We start from the raw sequence: 17,355 nt of genomic DNA on the forward strand, positions 1-17,355 counted from the left end.
GCGCCGAGGCGGGGCGGGAGCCGGGCCAGCCAAGTTCGCTCCGGGTTAAATCAACTTTCTGGTCCAGCTCTCCTCCCTGCAGCCTGGGTCCCTGGTTCCCGGGTGAGCGCAGAGGCTGCGCGTCCCCGCAGCGGAGGGTGGGCGGTTCCGGGGGTGCTGGGGGCTCCGGTCGCGCAGGCGCCTTCCTCGCCCCCTCGGATTCCCCCGCCCCATCCCTCCCGAGCTCTGTAGGGCGGTTGGGGGAGGGGGATGGCTAGAGCTGGAGCCGAGGGAGGGCGGGAGGCAGACACAAAGCCCTTCCCTCGCCTCCACCTCCCCTCCTTCTCTTCCTCCTCCTCTTCCTCCTCCTCCTGCTCCTCCCGGGCGGGGAAAGTCAGCCCCGCGCTAGTCCGCGGGGCCACCGGTCGCCCCCGCCTCCGGGACCTGCGGGCAGGGCCTGCGCGAGGTAAGGGGCGGTGGCAGCGGAGACCCCACCCCCTGTGCCCGCACCCAGCGCGCTGGGAGACTCCTAGACTGGGGCGGGGGCGTTGCGGGATTCGAGGCACGGGTGCTGCTCCTCGCACGCTCCTCCCCTGAGGCCTGGGGGCAGAGCGAGCGAGCGGCCTCGGGGGTCTTGGGGACGGGCGGGGGAGGGGAGAACAGGGAGTGGGGGCGCCGGGACGGGGGCAGGGTGGGCTTCCGGGCAAGGGTCTTCAGCGGACCTCTGCCGGGGTGGGGGTGGTGAGGGGCCGCCGAGGCTGCGGGCGCACGGGGTGCGGGTGCGGGCGCGGGGGCGCGCGGCGGAGGAGGTAGGGTCTTTGGTCGAGTTCTACCTGCGGGGACGCCTACGGGGTGTCAAGTGCGCCCCGCGCCGGCGCGCGCGGCCCGGAGCTGGGTCGCACGCCCGGGTGCCCGGCGCAGACCGGGTACGTGCGCTCAGCCCGTGAGCGGGGCGGACACTCGGTCTAGGGATTTCCTCCCCCGGGGGGAGAAGCCAGACTGGGGGCAATGGGTTTGTCGCGGTGATTGATGGCAGGCGGAGGAGGAGCCCGGGTTCCTGCCGGGAAGCAAGGGGGCCACTTTCCCACTTTGAGGCCTCCTCGCCTCCCACCCCCACCCCCCGGGCTCGGCCTCCACCCTTGGCCTCGGCTCCCACCAGCGCAGCGTCCACCCACCGGCGCCCCTCGACGGCCGCGGGACGGCGGGGAGTTTGCAGAATTCAGCTTTAAAGCCTGTGATATGTTGCCAAGAAATACAGGGCGCGACCGACCCCCTGGGCCCTAACCGGCGCCTCGCTTCTCCTCCGAGCTCTCAGATCCTGGGGCGGGGTGGGGGGGGGGCTTTCCTAAGTCAGCAGAGGAAGCCGCGCACGAACCCGAGCGCTGTGGCGCGGTAGTTTCTTGCAAGCCTGAGGGTTTCAGGCACAGTGGGATTTCTTAGGAACATGCTGTCATCAACAAGGAAACCCCAGAGCACTCTTCGGACCAACAGGACTTTGTAAATATTGCAGCAAAAGCAAACATCTGGCGGAACTCGGTCATTAAGAAAAATAGTGTTTTAATGCAATATTGAAAAACATCAAATTTCATGTAAAAAATCCACAGTGAACAAAATCTCAACATTTTACATCAAGTCCGGGTTGTGGTTATGACCTTGCATCATTGTTCAATGGAAGCAGTGTTTCCAGCCGCTCTCAGTTTATCTGGACCCCACCTGGGGGTTGAGGCTTGACAGTTGCATGCAGCAGATTATGCAATGCCGACTTTGTATATAGTCATGGTTTTTTTTGGTTTTACTATGACATTTTTTTAAATTGAAGTATAGTTGATTTACAGTGTTGTGTTATTTTCAGGTTACAGCAAAGTGATCAATTATACACACACACACATATATATATATATATTTTTTTTCAGACTCTTATCCCTTTTAAGTTATTATTTTGGTTGTGGAACTCTTACTAACTTTTTACCCAGTTCAGATATGCGAGAGTATTTTGACGAGTGGACATAAAGGTGGGCATTTTCTCTTTTCCAACGTGCCTCTAGAACAATCGTGCAGTTCCTGCTCTGGCACCTCCACAGAGGGCATCGGGGGCTGTGGGTTGGGAGGGGCCTGGAGGGAGACTCACATCTGGGACTCTAGAAAGAAGGCTGGTGGTTGACAGGAGCTTTGGGGTTTGGGGACTCTGCCTTCAGCATTTGGAGTCTGGGGATATGAGAAGACCAACCTGCTACCGTGACCTCTTTGTCTGGAGACACTGTCCCACAGACAGATTATCTGAGTAGAGAAGGAGCCCTAAAATAGTCCACCCTTGACTCCCCACTCCAATGCAGGGGCAGATGGGAGCAGCTTGACTACCAGGTCTGTGGTATGCGCTTGTTTAGAGATAACTTCCCAGCAGCCCCCTTTTCCGGGCCTGAGGTCCTCCTCCCCTTCGACAAATTCGAGGGCCACTACCCACAACAAAGAGGAGTTCCTTCTCCAGAAATACCTCTTTTCAGAGGTAACTCCTCCCCCTCTGCTTGGAGGAGACATTTCTCCTCTCTCCAAGGGCAGTCAACACTGGGAGGTCAACCTCAACTGGGCCCAAGCAGCACACATGGCCTGCATTCCATCATTTTGCTCTTTGTCCAATTCCCCTTGTATATCCAATGCTCCTGATGATCCTTCAAGATTCCTAGTGGTTTCAGCTGGGAAGGATTCCCTGGTACGGCACCAGAATTCCTTGGGTGTGTGTTACTTATGAGCAATATGCAATGGCCGCCATTTGCCCACGGTGAACTTCCTAAGGGTGGAAGCCAGCTCCTAGTTCTAACACTTAAGGAATGGGTGTTGAACAAGTGAACAGAAGTATCCCCCTGTAAAAAGCATTTTGAGGAGTTACAGGGCAATAAGTATATCCTTAGCAGATAATTTTTTTTAATGTCACTATTATTGCTCTTGACATTTTATTTTTTTAATATTTATTTATTTATTTGTCTGCACCAGGTCTTAGTTGCGGCACGCGGGATTTTCGTTGCCACTTGAGGGATCTTTAGTTGCAGCATGTGGAACCTTTTAGTTGTGGCATGCAGGATCTAGTTCCCCAACCAGGGATCGAACCCGGGCCCCCTGCATTGGGAGCACGGAGTCTTAACCGCTGGACCACGAGGGAAGTCCCAGCAGATAATATTTTTATAGTGCTTTATAAAATGCTTGTCCAGATAATATCTCAGTTGTTTCTCACAATAATACTAACAATTCCATTTGGTAGGTGGGAAAACAGAGGCCTGGAGAGGTCAAAGCACCAAAGTTGGAACCAGGGCTCCAGGCCCAGTAATCATTTTGCTGAACCACTGCTGACTTGCTGGAGGTGGCCCTGCTCAGATGCACATCCCACGCAGTGTATGTCCAGAGCAGAATTTACACAGTGGTGTTTTAGGAAGCGGTTTTACTAAGGAATTACTAGAGTTACTCGGGTAAAATGCTTTAGAGAAATGCTAGTGTTCAGCAGGTTTTCCACTGCAGGACTTTTCAGTGCCTTTATTATCATCATGTGCATTGGGACTCGTTAGGATGACTCCATAACATGTAACGTTTGCCAGCTTCTTTTGGCCACAGAACCATGGAACATCTTCCGGATCCAGTGTTGTAAGGAGTCCACTTGGGGAAATGTTGCTTAGTTCACTCAAAACCTTCTGACATCTAGGCAGTGTTCAAGGACCCCTAGTGTGCAGAATAGAAAACAAATGTATGTTATGGACATTTGAAAGGCACAGTAATGCCCCCTTGTAAATTTAGAGTAAATTGTTGGTTCCCCAGCTTCTGTGCATCTGATTAACACGAGTCAGTTCTCCCGGGTTTAATCAGATCGGAGGGAACTGGAGGAGTTGGGTAGACAATGCAGACGGACCCTAGAGAGCATAGGCCCTTCATGCTGCCAGAAGCAGGCAGAGCTCACCCAGCCTCCCTGGAGAACCCCTCAGATGCAGCTGTTTCCATGGAGTGGCCGCTGAGGGCCTCTTGTCCTGATGGTGGCTCGTCTTGGCTGACCACACCCACTGAGTGGGAAGTACAGTTGCCTACCGTCTTCTCTCCCTGGGAGCTGTGGATCCTGTAGGGCATCCATGTCTACGTTTACTCATGAAGAGGAAGCGACAATCACTGTCTGGGTGCCGGGGATCAGAAACAAGGGCTGCTGATGGTCATCCCTCATCCAGGTCCCCCGCTGCAGGAGGAGCAGCCCCCAATTCAGACACACCCATTGTTTGAAATTGTTTTCAATTAGAGTGTGCCTGCAATCTACTGTTAGGTACTTTTCACAGATCAGTAACCCTGGCTGTTCAGGCTTTATTGCATTTAAGAGAGGAGATGAACAGTGGATTCCAGAGTTCGTATTTCAGGGATTCAGAGGAGAGTGGTGGGTTTGGAGGAGCCTTGGGAAAGGTGATGCCGTGATCAGAGAGAGGCTGGGTGAATTTAACGTCCATCTGCTTTTGGATGGAGACATTTCTAGGTCTCCAGTGCTGAGCAAATTATCTTCCAATTTATTTCATAGATTTTTCCAAAGCACAGAATCTAAGTAGCTCATTTAGACATCTGTAATTGAATAAGGTGGTGTCACAGAGGTCAAGGAAAGGAATGTTTTGAGAAAAATGGACCTATCAGGTGGGGTGGGTGTTCATGAGAGGATGTGTGCATGTGTGTGTGTGTCCTTCTGCATGTGTGGCCAAGGAAGAGGGTGGGGAGGAAATACTGAGTGTGATTTCCAACCCGCTGAGTTTTGAAGTCCTGTATGTTACCTGATAGAAATTGTCAATAAGCAGCCAGAGTCAGGGAGTCACTGGGGTACGGTGGGGACTGGAGCTGGGGAGTTGGTGAACTCACCCAGAGTGAGGCCACGGGCCAAGGTAGAACCTAGAAGCCCACATCCAGGTCCAGGGAAGGAAAGGGAAAGAGCCTGCATTGATGAGGAGCTGGACAATCCAGAACGTTCAACCCACTAGTTCCTGGCCAGCATGTGTTGTGATTGACCAGGGCCCAGGCTTACCCCAGGTTGTGAATTTTTTTTAACAGACATCATATTAGTTTCAGGTATATAACTTAATGATTCAATATTTTTATATATTGTGAAGTGATCACCATAAGTCTAGTTAACATCCGTCACTGTTGACTTACAGAATTTTTGTTCTTGTGATGAGCACTTTTAAGACCTATTTGCTTTTAGCAACTTTCAAATATGCAATACAGTATTATTAACTATAGTCACCATGCTGTTCATTACGTTCCATGACTTATTTATTTTATACCTGGAAGTTTGTACCTTTTGACCATCTTCACCCATTTCTTCCCCATCCCTACCCCCTGCACCTGCAACTCTGGCAACCAGCAATCTGTCCTCTGTATCTATGAGCTTGGTTGTGTGTTTTTAAGATTCCATATATAAGTAAGACCATAAGGTGTTTGCCTTTTTCTGTCTGACTTATTTCACTTAGCGTGATGCCCTCAACATCCATTCATGTTGCTGCAAATGGCAAGATTTCGTTCTTTTTGATGGCTAGATAATGTTCCATTATATATATGTACCACATCTTTATCTGTTCATCCATCAGTGGACACTTAGGTTCTTTCCATATCTTGGCTATTGTAAATAATGCTGCAGTGAACATGGGGTGCAGATATCTTTTCAAGTTAGTGTTTTCATTTTCTTTGGATAAATACCCAGAAGTGGAATTGATGGATCATATGGCAGTTCTAGTTTAAATTTTTTGAGGAACCTCTGTACTGTTTTCTATAGTGATTGCAGCAATTTACATTCCCACAAATAGCACACAAGTGTTCTCTTTTCTCCACATTCTCACCAGTATTTGTTATCTCTTGTCTTTTTGATAATAGCCATTCTAATGGGTGTGAGGAGATATCGAATTTCCCTCACAATTAATGATGTTGAGCATCCTTTCATATGCCTGTTGGCCATCTGTACATCTTTGGAAAAATGTTCAGATCCTCTGCCCATTTTTTAATCAGATTGTATGATTTTTTTGCTGTTGAGTTGTATGAGTTCTTTATGTATTTTGGATATTAACCCCTTATCAGATATATGATTTGCAAATATTTCCTCCCATTCAGTAGGTTGCCTTTTCATTTTGTTGATGGTTTCCTTTGCTGTGCAGAAGCTTTTTAGTTTGATGTAGTGCCACCTTGTTTGCTTGTTTATTGTTTTTTGTTGCCCTTGCTTTTGGTGTCAGATCCAAAAAATCATTGCCAAGACTGATGTCAAGGAGTTTGCCACCTATGTTTTCTTCTAGGATTGTTATGGTTTCAGGTCTTACGTTCAAGGCTTTAATCCATTTTGAGTTAATCTTTGTGTATGGTGTAAGATAGTGGTCTAGGTTCATTGTTTTGTATGTGGCTGTCCAGTTTTCCCGACATCATTTATTGAGGAGACTGTCCTTACCCATTTTTTAAATTCTTGGCTCCTTTGTTGTAAATTAATTGACCATATATGTGTGGGTTTATTTTGGGGCTCTCTTTTCTGTTCCATTGATCTAATGTGTCTGTTTTTATGGCAATACTGTACTGTTTGATCATGATAGCTTTGTAATATAGTTTGAAATCAGTGAACTTGATGCCTCCAGCTTTGTTCTTCTTTCTCAAGATTGCCTTGGCTCCGTACAAATTTTAGGAGTGTTCTAAATATTTCTGTGAAAAATGCCATTGGAATTTTGGTAGGGATTGCATTGAACCTATAGATTGCTTTGGGTAGTATGGGCATTTTTAACAATGTTAGTTCTTCCAATCCATGAGCACAGAATATCTTTCTGTTTAATCCCTGAGAAATGTGGAGTGTCAGCTGAGAGCGTGAATAGAACCACATCAGTTAATACTAGCAAACTCACTCAACAGAATTATCACATATTGAATGAATGAGTGATTAAATGACACTGTTTTTGGTAGTAGAAACTTTTAAAACTTGCTAATGCTATGGTGAAAGTCTAAACAGAGCCATTTTGCAGAAGTTTCTTAAAAGATAAAGTTGGATTTGAGGAGGAGCAGGGGATGAAGTTACGGGCACTCCATGTGAGATGTCTTATTCTGGTCAAGAATCTTTGGTGGCAAGGAACCCCATTAGTAACTTTGAATAAGCCCAAAAGTTGTAGGAAAGTTTATGAAGGTATGCCGATTTGTTTAAGCCATCTTTTTTTTTTTTTTTTTGCAAAAATCTTTATTTTAAAACCTAAAGGAAAGAATCACATGTTCACTCCAACAGCTTTACTGGCTTTTTAGCAGTGATTTAAATGATGTTACTGTGCTTCATAGTGTAGAAATGAGAAACTAATTTAGGAAGTGCATTACCAAACTCGGGTCTACTCGCCCACCGCACAGCAAAACCAGTCTACCGACACCAAGTTGTGGTGAAGGAAAGTGTGGTGTTTATTTGCAGGGCACCAAGCAAGGAGAATATGCCCGTGCTCAAAATACCTGAACTCCCTGATGGCCTTCAGACAAGGGTTTTTCAAGGCAACATTAGGGGTAGGGGTCATAGGCTACATGGTCAGCTCATGGACATTCTTCTGATTGATTGGTGGTGAGGTGACAAGGTGATGTTTCTGGAATCTCAATCATCAGTCTTCTGGTTCCAATGAACATGTAGACATCATGTAGTTGCCGTCCTCCACCTGGGTGGGGATCTTAGTTTTTGCAAAACAACTCAAAGATACGCATCAGATGTTAGTTATATCCCTTGAGGAGGAACTAGGAGTCCTGTGGCTGTTTTATGGCTGAATTGTTGTTTAAGTTATTATTACTTTTCTTGTTGGACTGCTTTTCCTTTGTTTCTGCATTTTCTCACTTCTCTAATTATTTACTACCTGACCCTGCTCTTTGGAACTCGTGGAAGGCCTAGGAGACTAAAATTTTTTTACAGACAAGAAGTGCGGGACTCTGAGGTCTCATACCTCTGAAGGCCCTGCAGGGCCCTGCTTGGTTTCAGGTGTTCTAATTACTGTGAGCTTCTGTCTCATTTGTATTTGATCATGACTTGTCAAAGTGACAGTCAATGGAGTTATTATGTAATTCCCCCTTGCTTGAAATTCTCGAAAGTTGAGCATTTTAAAGATAAGGCTTGGTGGAAACATTTGTATTTTACCTTTTTTTTTTTTTTTTTTTTGCGGTATGTGGGCCTCTCATTGTTGTGGTCTCTCCCGTTGCGAAGCACAGGCTCCGGACGCGCAGGCTCAGCAGCCATGGCTCACGGGCCCAGCCGCTCCGCGGCATGTGGGATCTTCCCGGACTGGGGCACGAACCCGTGTCCCCTGCATCGGCAGGCGGACTCTCAACCACTGCGCCACCAGGGAAGCCCTGTATTTTACCATTTTTAAAGAGTTAAGTCTATTTTAATTGAGTAGGTTAAGTCTAATTGAGTAGGTTAAAAGTGAATGAAGTCTATTTTAATTGAGTAGTAAATGAGATAAACAACAGATATTTTAGATCTCATGTATATGATTTCATGTGTTAGGTCAGACATGCAAAATACAGAAATCCAAACATTCAGCTAGTTGAAATATTAGCTCGATGAACTTTATTTGCTTTTTTTTCCTTTATTGAAGATATCACCACAGGTTTTATTACAAATATCTAACTCCCCATTGCATTTAAACTCAGGTTTGAGTACAAGAACATTTTTGAAAAATGAATTGAGGCAGATGTCTCCCCTGGATGGTTAGGGAGGGGCACCTTGACAGGTCAAATTGCTCCTGGACCCTGTGTCCCCAGAAATCAGCCAAGAATCCCCATGACCCCGCAGGGCCAAAACCAGAGACCGTATCTCTGTAACCAGCCTGGGGTTTGTCTGCCTTCAACATGTGGTGACAGAAAGTGAGATGTCATCTAAACAGCCATCCTCGTCTCACGATCCAGACTTTGTTCAACTAAGTGCTGTGCATTCGTGACTTTTTATCACACAAATACTTTAACTTTCCATGTAGTCAAACGCCTGTACTTTTCCTATGGATTTCTTTAATTGGCTCCAGTGCATAGAAATCCTTTCTGCATCCTCAGCCAGCGAGCCATTTACAGTTTCTTCTTATTTTGATGCTTTCAGTTTTACAGATGACTGTTGAAATTAATTTGGAATCACTTGGCAGATGGTTTGTGAAGTAAGAATGCAACTTAATTCTTTTTGTTCCCCACTAGTTTACCCAAAGGCCCAGCGTCATTTGGTGAATAAACCCAGCTCTCCCCAACTCTGTAAAACATGCTGTATTTGGCTGAGCAAGTCCCACTCCACTTTTTGCCTCTTTATCTTTCTTTCCTTTTTTCCCCCAGATTTTCTTGGCAATGTTCGCCTTAATTTTTCCCATTAGTTTTATTCCATGACATTAGTTTGGAATTGTATTAGGCCTAGCCACTGATTTGGGAAGACCTGAGACATCGTCTTTTGATCCTCTTCCCCCAGTAGTTGAATTAGAGCCGGTAGACATTTCTTGTGCAGATTCAGGCCTCACTGATTTCCTAGGCAGCAGGGTGCCTGGGGGAGAAGATACAAACCCCGGGCTGGTCCTGCAGGGATGTGGTTGCTTTTGGTTTCAGTGATGCTGGGAGGTGTGGGTCCTGGCTGACTTCCGAGATGGGGGCCAAGGTTCCTTTGGGATCTGACCTCTGCAGGTATCCCTCTGTAATTCCCGGCCTGAAGGGCCCCTGGCCTTGAAGGGAATACTTACAAACACTGGTGAGGATGGGGCAGGGTGGTCAGTGCTCCACTCATGTTACTGAGTCCAAGCTCATACTGCTCGCCACATGACAGGCCAGTAAATCAAGAGACGCGTTGTTGGGGGAAGGAATAGTGACTTTATTTGGAAAGCCAGCAGACTGAGAAGATGGTGGACTTGCGTCCCAAAGAGCTGTCCCCCTCTCTTAAACTCTGTTTCCCTGGGACTGTGGTACCTCCTGGGGGTGGAGTCATGTCAAAGAGCAGGGGGCTGGCAGAGGGCAGCGACCTCCTTCTTCCATTCAAGGGTGGCATGGTTGCACATAGAAGGGGCACTTCCTCCCGTCCTGGGTGTCACAGAGGAGCACAGTGGAAGGGATTAGCTGGATGGACGGGGTGGTGGGTGTTAGTTGGTATCCACTGGGTTTGGGGTAGAGGAGGGTCCAGTGCAAAGACGAGACCCAGGAGGAGTGTGGACATTTGGGGGAAGAATGCGTCGTTCACTGTGGTTCCACTATGGACCCGAGCTTCCCCGCCTGTGAAGTGTGGAGAGAGGGAGGCCGTGGTCCAGGCCCTCTGAGGGCTCCTAGACCAGGGAGGCAGGTGCTGCCCATGCGGGACCAGCAGAGGCCGGCTTAGGGCAGCATCAGGTCCTGAAGACCCAGACCGTGTGGACAGATGGAGAGGGTCTAGGAGGGAAAGCTGTCATCAGCTGCCCTGGGTGGAACAGCTCAAGCCCTGCAGGGAATTGTGCTCTATTTTTGATCTAAGTAGAATCTCAGCTTCCTTTGTCTATAAAAGGAGATAAGGGGACATCTTCACAGGAAAGTTCTGGAGACAGTGTGGGACCCAGGAGAGTGGCCGGATCCGAGGCCAGCTTACTGGACGCAGGCATCGTTGTGCCCCCTCGCGGGTCAGTCTTTGGCTGAGGGCTGCCCCAAGTGCTTCTGGCTCCTGCACGCAGTCCGAGCAGGGCCCGTCAGCCTGAAGGCTGTCCTCCCGCAGAGACAGGGGCACCGGCGGTGGGAGGGAAGATGTGTTTGAAAGTGGTACAGGGACCCGCGCAGACCTCGGCCTGGGACGCTTGTTCTCAGCCCCACAGAAGCCGGCAGGGTGGGTGGTTGGAAGATGGTCCCTCCTCCATTTCTTGGGATGGTGCAAGGCACAGGAGTTTCTTACTAACCCTCTGCTGTGAGGGATAATGTGTGCAGCTTACTGGCCCATGGTGGTCACACTGGCCCACCAGAAACCATCTCTGAAGCTTCCCCACCATGTTGATTTCCCTCAGTTCTGCTGCAGGTATTTATGCCCTCAGATCTTATTGGAAATAGTCAACATAATCACAGGATGCCTGTAACTATGCAAAGAGCCTTTGTGGACATAGTTAGCCCTTGGTCTCTACCACTGTTGGCTCCCAGTTCCTTGAAGACTGATGAGGTATAGGACAGGGGACATTGAGAACTTCAGGGAACTTTAAGATCTGAAGAGCTTCTTAATCATGTCAGGAGATGGCAGCATAAATCCTCACTGTCCCGGCCAGTCATTAAATACACCTAAGCATCTGAGCGCATTCATACCTACACCTTCCATCTTTTCTGTTCTGTAGTCATCCTCCCCCTCCCACACCCCCAGTTCTGGTAGTTTGCACCAGCCCCTCAGTGGAAGCATAAGACCACGGACTTGTGAATTGCTTCAAACTAGCCAATCACAGGAGGCTTCAGAGATGAAGGAAACCCATTGCTACCAGGGGCTGCAATTCAGCCTGCAGATCCTCCCGTGATAAGGAGTCCACTCATCTGTTCTTCTGAGAACCCAGCAGCTGGAATAAGGGTTGAGACAGAGAAGCCAGAATTACATGACAATACCACATGGTCTGAGATGAGATTTTTTTTTTAACTGAGTACAGTTGATTTTCAATGTTGTGTTAATTACTGCTGTACAGCAAAGTGACTCAGTTATACATACATATGCACTTTGTAAAATATTCTTTTCCACTATGGTTTATCGTAGGATATTGAATATAGTTCCCTGTGCAATACAGTAGGACCTTGTTGTTTATCCATCCTATATATGCTAGCTTACATCTGCTGACCACAACCTCCCACTCCATCCCTCCCCCAACCCCCTCCCCCTTGGCAACCACAAGTCTATTCTCTATGTCCATGATTCTGTTTCTGTTTCATAGACATTTGTGTCATATTTTAGATTCCACATATAAATGATATCATATGGTATTTGTCTTTCTCTTTCTGACTTACTTCACGTAGTATGATAATCTCTAGGTCCATCTACGTTGCTGCAAATGGCATTATTTTGTTGTTTTTTATGGCTGAGTAGTATTCCAGTGTGTGTTTGTGTGTGTGTGTGTGTGTGTGTGTGTATGTATATATACACACCACATCTTCTTTATCCATTCATCTGTCCATGGACATTTAGGTTGTTTCCATGTCTTGGTCATTGTGCATAGTGCTGCTATGAACATACGGGTGCGTGTATCTTTTTGGATTATAGTTTTATCTGGATATATGCCCAACAGTGGGATTCCTGGATCATATGGGAACTCTATTTTTAGTTTTCTGAGGAACGTCCGTACTGTTTTCCAGTGGGTGCGCCAACTTACATTCCCACCAGTGGTGTTGGAGGGTTCCCATTTCTCCACACCCTCTCCAGCATTTGTTATTTGTACACTTTTTAATGATGGCCATTCTGACCGGTGTGAGGTGATACCTCATTGTAGTTTTTTTTATCTTTTTTTTTTTTTTTTTTTGCGTTACGCGGGCCTCTCACTGTTGTGGCCTCTCCCGTTGCAGAGCACAGGCTCCGGACGCGCAGGCTCAGCAGCCATGGCTCATGGGCCCAGCCGCTCTGAGGCATGAGGGATCTTTCCAGACCGGGGCACAAACCCGTGTCCCCTGCATCGGCAGGCGGACTCTCAACCACTGCACCACCAGGGAAGCCCCCTCATTGTAGTTTTGATTTGCATTTCTCTAATAATTAGTGATGTTGAGCATCTTTTCATGTGCATATTGGCCATCTGTATTCTTTGGAGAAATGACTATTTAGGTCTTCTGCCCATTTTTGGATTGGGTTGTTTGTTTTTTTGTTGTTGAGTTGTATGAGCTATTTGTATTTTGGAAATTAAGCCCTTGTAGGTCACTTCATTTTCATGTATTTCTGAGATGAGATTTTAAACATTATGTTTCAAGCTCTCAAGAGATCTATCATCAGATCTAATTTTAACTATCGTTATAAGGTAGGAATATCTATTTCTTAGTTTTTTCCTAAGGTATTTTTCATTTAGTGTAAGTATCAAGAAACTATTAAAATAAGAATTGCAAGAGAAAAAATATGATCAACTGTAAGGGTAAAAGAAAATGAATAGTTTGAAAATGTAGCATTTTCACTTCTGTTTTTCCATAAGTCCATTTAAAGTTCTGGGTCTTAGTTGTTGTTTACTGTTCTGTGGGATTCTCTATACATCCCGTGAAAGACGATACATCCCGTGAAAGTATGGAAGGCTTTAGGGTAAGCTGTACTCAGTTCTTCCAGAGAGAGAAAAAGAGCCTGGCATAAGAACTAGACTTTGTAGTTCTCAAAGATTTTGATGCTTTTATAAATTAAACATCATTCTAGAAACAGAGATAAAAATCAATAAATTATGGCAAAGTAGTTGTTAAAGGTTGACTGAACTGAAGGTACTTATACAGCTGCATGATTAAGTATTATTTAATTGAGCAAAACTGCCTTTGAGGAAACATTTTTTGGTGAGTGCTAGGAAAATGGACCAAGCTATTAAGCCATTTGACTTCAAGCATGTTTACACACCATGTGAAAACCCAGCACAGAAGCAAGGAGAAAACCCTCTGACTGATAAAGCATTTTCCAATAAACTTAACATTTAATAGAAAATGTCTTCGAATGGACGGTGGGGGGACGCAATCCACCTTGCCCTCTGTCTCGAGGAGGGGATGTGGAATCTTGTTTTTCCTGTAGCGTTGCTTTGGCTCGGCCACAACCATGCTCTACAATCCGTTGACCCTGCCACCTGGTCACTGCCCCTCGTCCACGTCACATCCTCACCTGCGTCCTTCTCAGCCTGGATCTCAGGGTCTGGGGTCATAGCTCTTCCTCTGCATAAACCTTAATTTTCTTGTCTCCCTCAGGGGACTCCTCTGACTGAATCCAAACCCTGGTCTGTGTCTGCACCAGGCAGGCGGACAGGCTGGAAAACCACGGGCGCGTTGGGGGTTTGTGGCCGTTGATCTCAAGGGCTCCTGTTCCATTTATCAGTCCATCCACTCTCCTCTTCAGATCAGATTTGACAGACTTAAAAAAAAAATCACATTCACATATATATGGGAGGGAGATAAAGTTTCAAAAACTAACACTGCTCTGATGTTTCCTTTTCCCTTCTCTCTGATCCTATCCTATTTCATTTACTTAAAGTATGCTGATGGTGACCTTCTAAATCGATTTCACAGCCCACTAATGGGCTTGGAAAGAAAGAAGCCCTGGACTATTTCATGCTGATTCCTCCCTTCTAGAACCTCCCACACATTCCTCACCCTCCTCACTCTCAGTTGATGACCTTCTTATTTCACTGAGATGCTAGAATTAGAAGAACTTCCATGACTCCTGCCCTGAAACTCCCAACAGACCTGCATCTGGATGCACGTGCTGTGTCCTCCTCCTGCCACGATGGATAGATCATGTGTCCTCCTCTCTGGGGTCCACCCCTACACTGGTGCAGTGGACCCCAACTTTTCCCCATACTCGAGGACATCCCTCCCACAGTGGCTCCCTCTGTGTCCTGGATCACCAGTTTCCTGGAGTCTCTGCCGACTCACTTCCGTCCAGGTACAGTCATACCGTAATAGCACCCATCTTTAGAGAAGCTTCCCCTGACCCCACACCTGCCTCTTCACAGGGGTGTGCTCCCTGTCCCCACTCCCCCATCCATTCTTTCCTAGACCCACTCCCATCAAGGTCTTGTAACCCCATCTGACCTTGTCAGGGGCACCCGTGACCTCCATGTTGCCCAATCCCGTGGCCAGTTTTTGGTCCCCATCTCCCTCCGTCTTCCAGTAGCATCCGACACAGGTACCCGCCCTTCCTTCTTACAAGTACTTGGCTTTCAACACCACACTTTCTCTCGCTTTTCCTCCTTAGCTAGGGGCTCCTTCTCAGCCTCCTTTGCAAGCCCCCCGCCATTTCCTTAATCCCTGACCATCGAGTTCCTTGGGGCTTAGTCCTTGGTCTCTTCTAGTTGGTTCTTCCGCTAGGCGATCTCATCCAGCCTTGCTGCTCTCAATCCCAGCTGCACGCGATGGTTTCCAAGTCAAGCCTCCCCGAAACTGCAGCCGCTCTTGGGTGCCCAGTGACCTCTTGGGTATCTCTGCTCGCTGGGCTCATAGGAATCTCAGACTGGATGTGTCCCAAGCGGACTCCTTGTCCTGCCCGCCTGGTCCTGCCCCGTCCTCTCATTTCCCCGGTTCATCCAGGAGCTCCATTCTCCCAGGTTTTCAGGCTCAACACCATGGACTGTCCCCCTACCCCAATATCTTGCATCCAGTCCATCAACAACAGGTTTGCTCAGCTCTGCCTTCAAGCAGTATCCCTGAGCTGTCCACATGTCACCTGCCCACTGCCACCACCTCTAAGCCCCCATCGTCTCTTACCTGGAGTCCTGCAGTGTCCGCCTGACGCATGGCCTTGCTCTGTTCTTGCCTCCCTGCAGTGTTTCTCTCCACGGGGTACTCACAGCTGACTTCTAAAAACATGTCAGTGCCTTTCCTTCCAGTTTTCATCTCACTCAGAGTAAAACCCACAGCCTTCTCTACAGCCCGCAAGTCCCTTTATGGCCAGGGCTCAGCACACATCTCCCGTCCCCTCCCGCCCTCCCAAGAGGTGGTAAGCCTGCCCCCGTCCCAGCCCTGTTCGGCTCCTCCTTAGCCAGGGATGGGCTCCCTCCAGATCCCCACGTGACCCGCCCTCACTGCCTCTGGTCTCTCCCGAGCATCACTGCAGAGACGGTGTCCCTGATCGCCCCGTGAAAAACAGCATATGTACCCACACCCTCCTCTGTTCTCCCAGCATCTGTTTGCACCTGACACGCACTGGGCAAGTCGGGGGTTTGTCTGGTTTGTCTCCAGAGTAGTGCTGGTATATCTATAGCAGGTACTTAATAAAAACTTGTTGAATTAAATAGTGAAGGCACAGAGAATCGTGAAGCTTGGGCGGGGTGACTAAAGAGCCAAAATATCCCTTTGGGCTAAAAATAAAAGTACGCCTGTTGTGAGGCATCTTTCCAGTTTCCTGCAGGAGATGCTGCCCGCTTGGCTGTGCCAGCCCAGGGCACGGGGGCCGTGCTGTGGAATCAGGAAGAACACGAGCCTTGGAAGCTCTTTCTCTTGATTCTTTTCCCCAAACCCTGGAAAAAGTTTCTGCAAGAGAGATTTTTTTAAGTGTAAGTACATGCAGTGCTCAACTTTAAGACAGAGATAAAGACATTTGGAAATTTGAATGCAGCCTCCAGAAGGATCGGAGGGATGGGCCGAGGGACTGGGATGCTTACAGCTAATAAAGGCTCCAGACCCGGGAGAGTTGCTTCCGTCCTCCTGAAGAGGACACTGCCCTGCAAACCCAGGTGACAGACAAGTTTCAACCCACGTGCGTGACTGGAGAGGCCAGGCAGGACCGCTACATAATTTGCGGGGCTCAATGCAAAGTGAAAATGGGGGCGCCCTGGTCAAAAATTATTAAAAATTTTAAGGAGGTGTCAGAGCGTTAAACCAAGAGTGGGGCCTTCCTGAATGCAGGGCCTGGGCGACCACACAGGTCACACGCCACGGAGCTCGCCACGGGCCACATGAGACGTGAGCGTCCACTGACCAGGGCTTCAAGGTCCAGCTGACGAGCACACCAGCCAGGGGCACCGAGCGCCTTTGAGGTGGTTACCCCCTGTGTTGTCCCTTGGGACCCAGGAAGTGGTTTTATTTTCCCTCTTTTTTCAGATCGTAGACCCGAGGCACAGAGAGGTTAAGTAACTTGTCTGTGGTCACAAAGCGTGAAAACGGAAGAGCCGAAATTCAAACCTGCTCTGTCCAATGCCAGGACCTACACTCTGAGCCGCACCCATCACATCTCCAGAGCATCTCTCTGTGGAAATACGAAGGTGTATTAGAGCTGCCGTAACTCCCTCTGGAGGCGCCAAAGACAGAACCAGTCTGGGCCCCTCTCCTACCTTCTGGTGGCCTTGGGCAACCCTCAGCCTGAGGACGCAGGGCTCCAGTCTCCACCTGCGTCCTCCGGTGACGTCCTCCCTCTGTGTCCGCACGTGGCCTTCCCTCTGCACGTGTCTGTGTCCAAATTTGCCCCTTTTATAAGGACCCGGGTCACACTGGATTAGGGACTTAAAGACCTCATCTTGACGAAATCAGCATAGACCCTATTTCCAAATAAGGGCCCATTCTGTGTGGTGCTGGGGATCAGAACCCCACTGATCTTTTGCAGGACACATAATTCAACCCATAACAGGATGTAAAGTTGGACAATGATCAAATATGCAGGAAGTGTGACCAGTGCACATAGTCAGAAGTAGAGTCAGGCATTCTCGGTGGTGAGTAGTTACTCTGTGGTCAAAGCACCCGATAGGAATCACCTCACTCCTGCCCTCCTGCCTTGTTCTC

At 48.2% G+C, this 17,355-nt stretch overlaps 1 protein-coding gene and 1 long non-coding RNA gene across 2 annotated transcripts in view; one reads left to right on the forward strand and one right to left on the reverse strand.

Annotated features, from left to right (window-relative positions):
• The first annotated feature begins 311 nt into the window (after nucleotides 1-311).
• The window catches only part of RIN2 (Ras and Rab interactor 2), a 237,023-nt gene continuing 219,979 nt past the window's right edge, over nucleotides 312-17,355 (forward strand). The window contains exon 1 of the mRNA XM_081256382.1: nucleotides 312-445. The gene's annotated coding sequence lies outside the window, so the exon portion shown is untranslated. The remainder of the gene's footprint in view (nucleotides 446-17,355) is intronic.
• LOC308629390 lies at nucleotides 15,650-17,009 on the reverse strand. The gene is made up of 3 exons (XR_014017669.1): nucleotides 16,911-17,009; nucleotides 16,762-16,825; nucleotides 15,650-16,110 (listed from the first exon to the last, which is right to left on the reverse strand). It is a non-coding gene; the product is annotated as an uncharacterized lncRNA (long non-coding RNA).

The sequence above is a fragment of the Mesoplodon bidens genome (assembly GCF_964165515.1).
Source record: "Mesoplodon bidens genome assembly, chromosome: 15".
Taxonomy (NCBI): Eukaryota; Metazoa; Chordata; class Mammalia; order Artiodactyla; family Ziphiidae; genus Mesoplodon; species Mesoplodon bidens.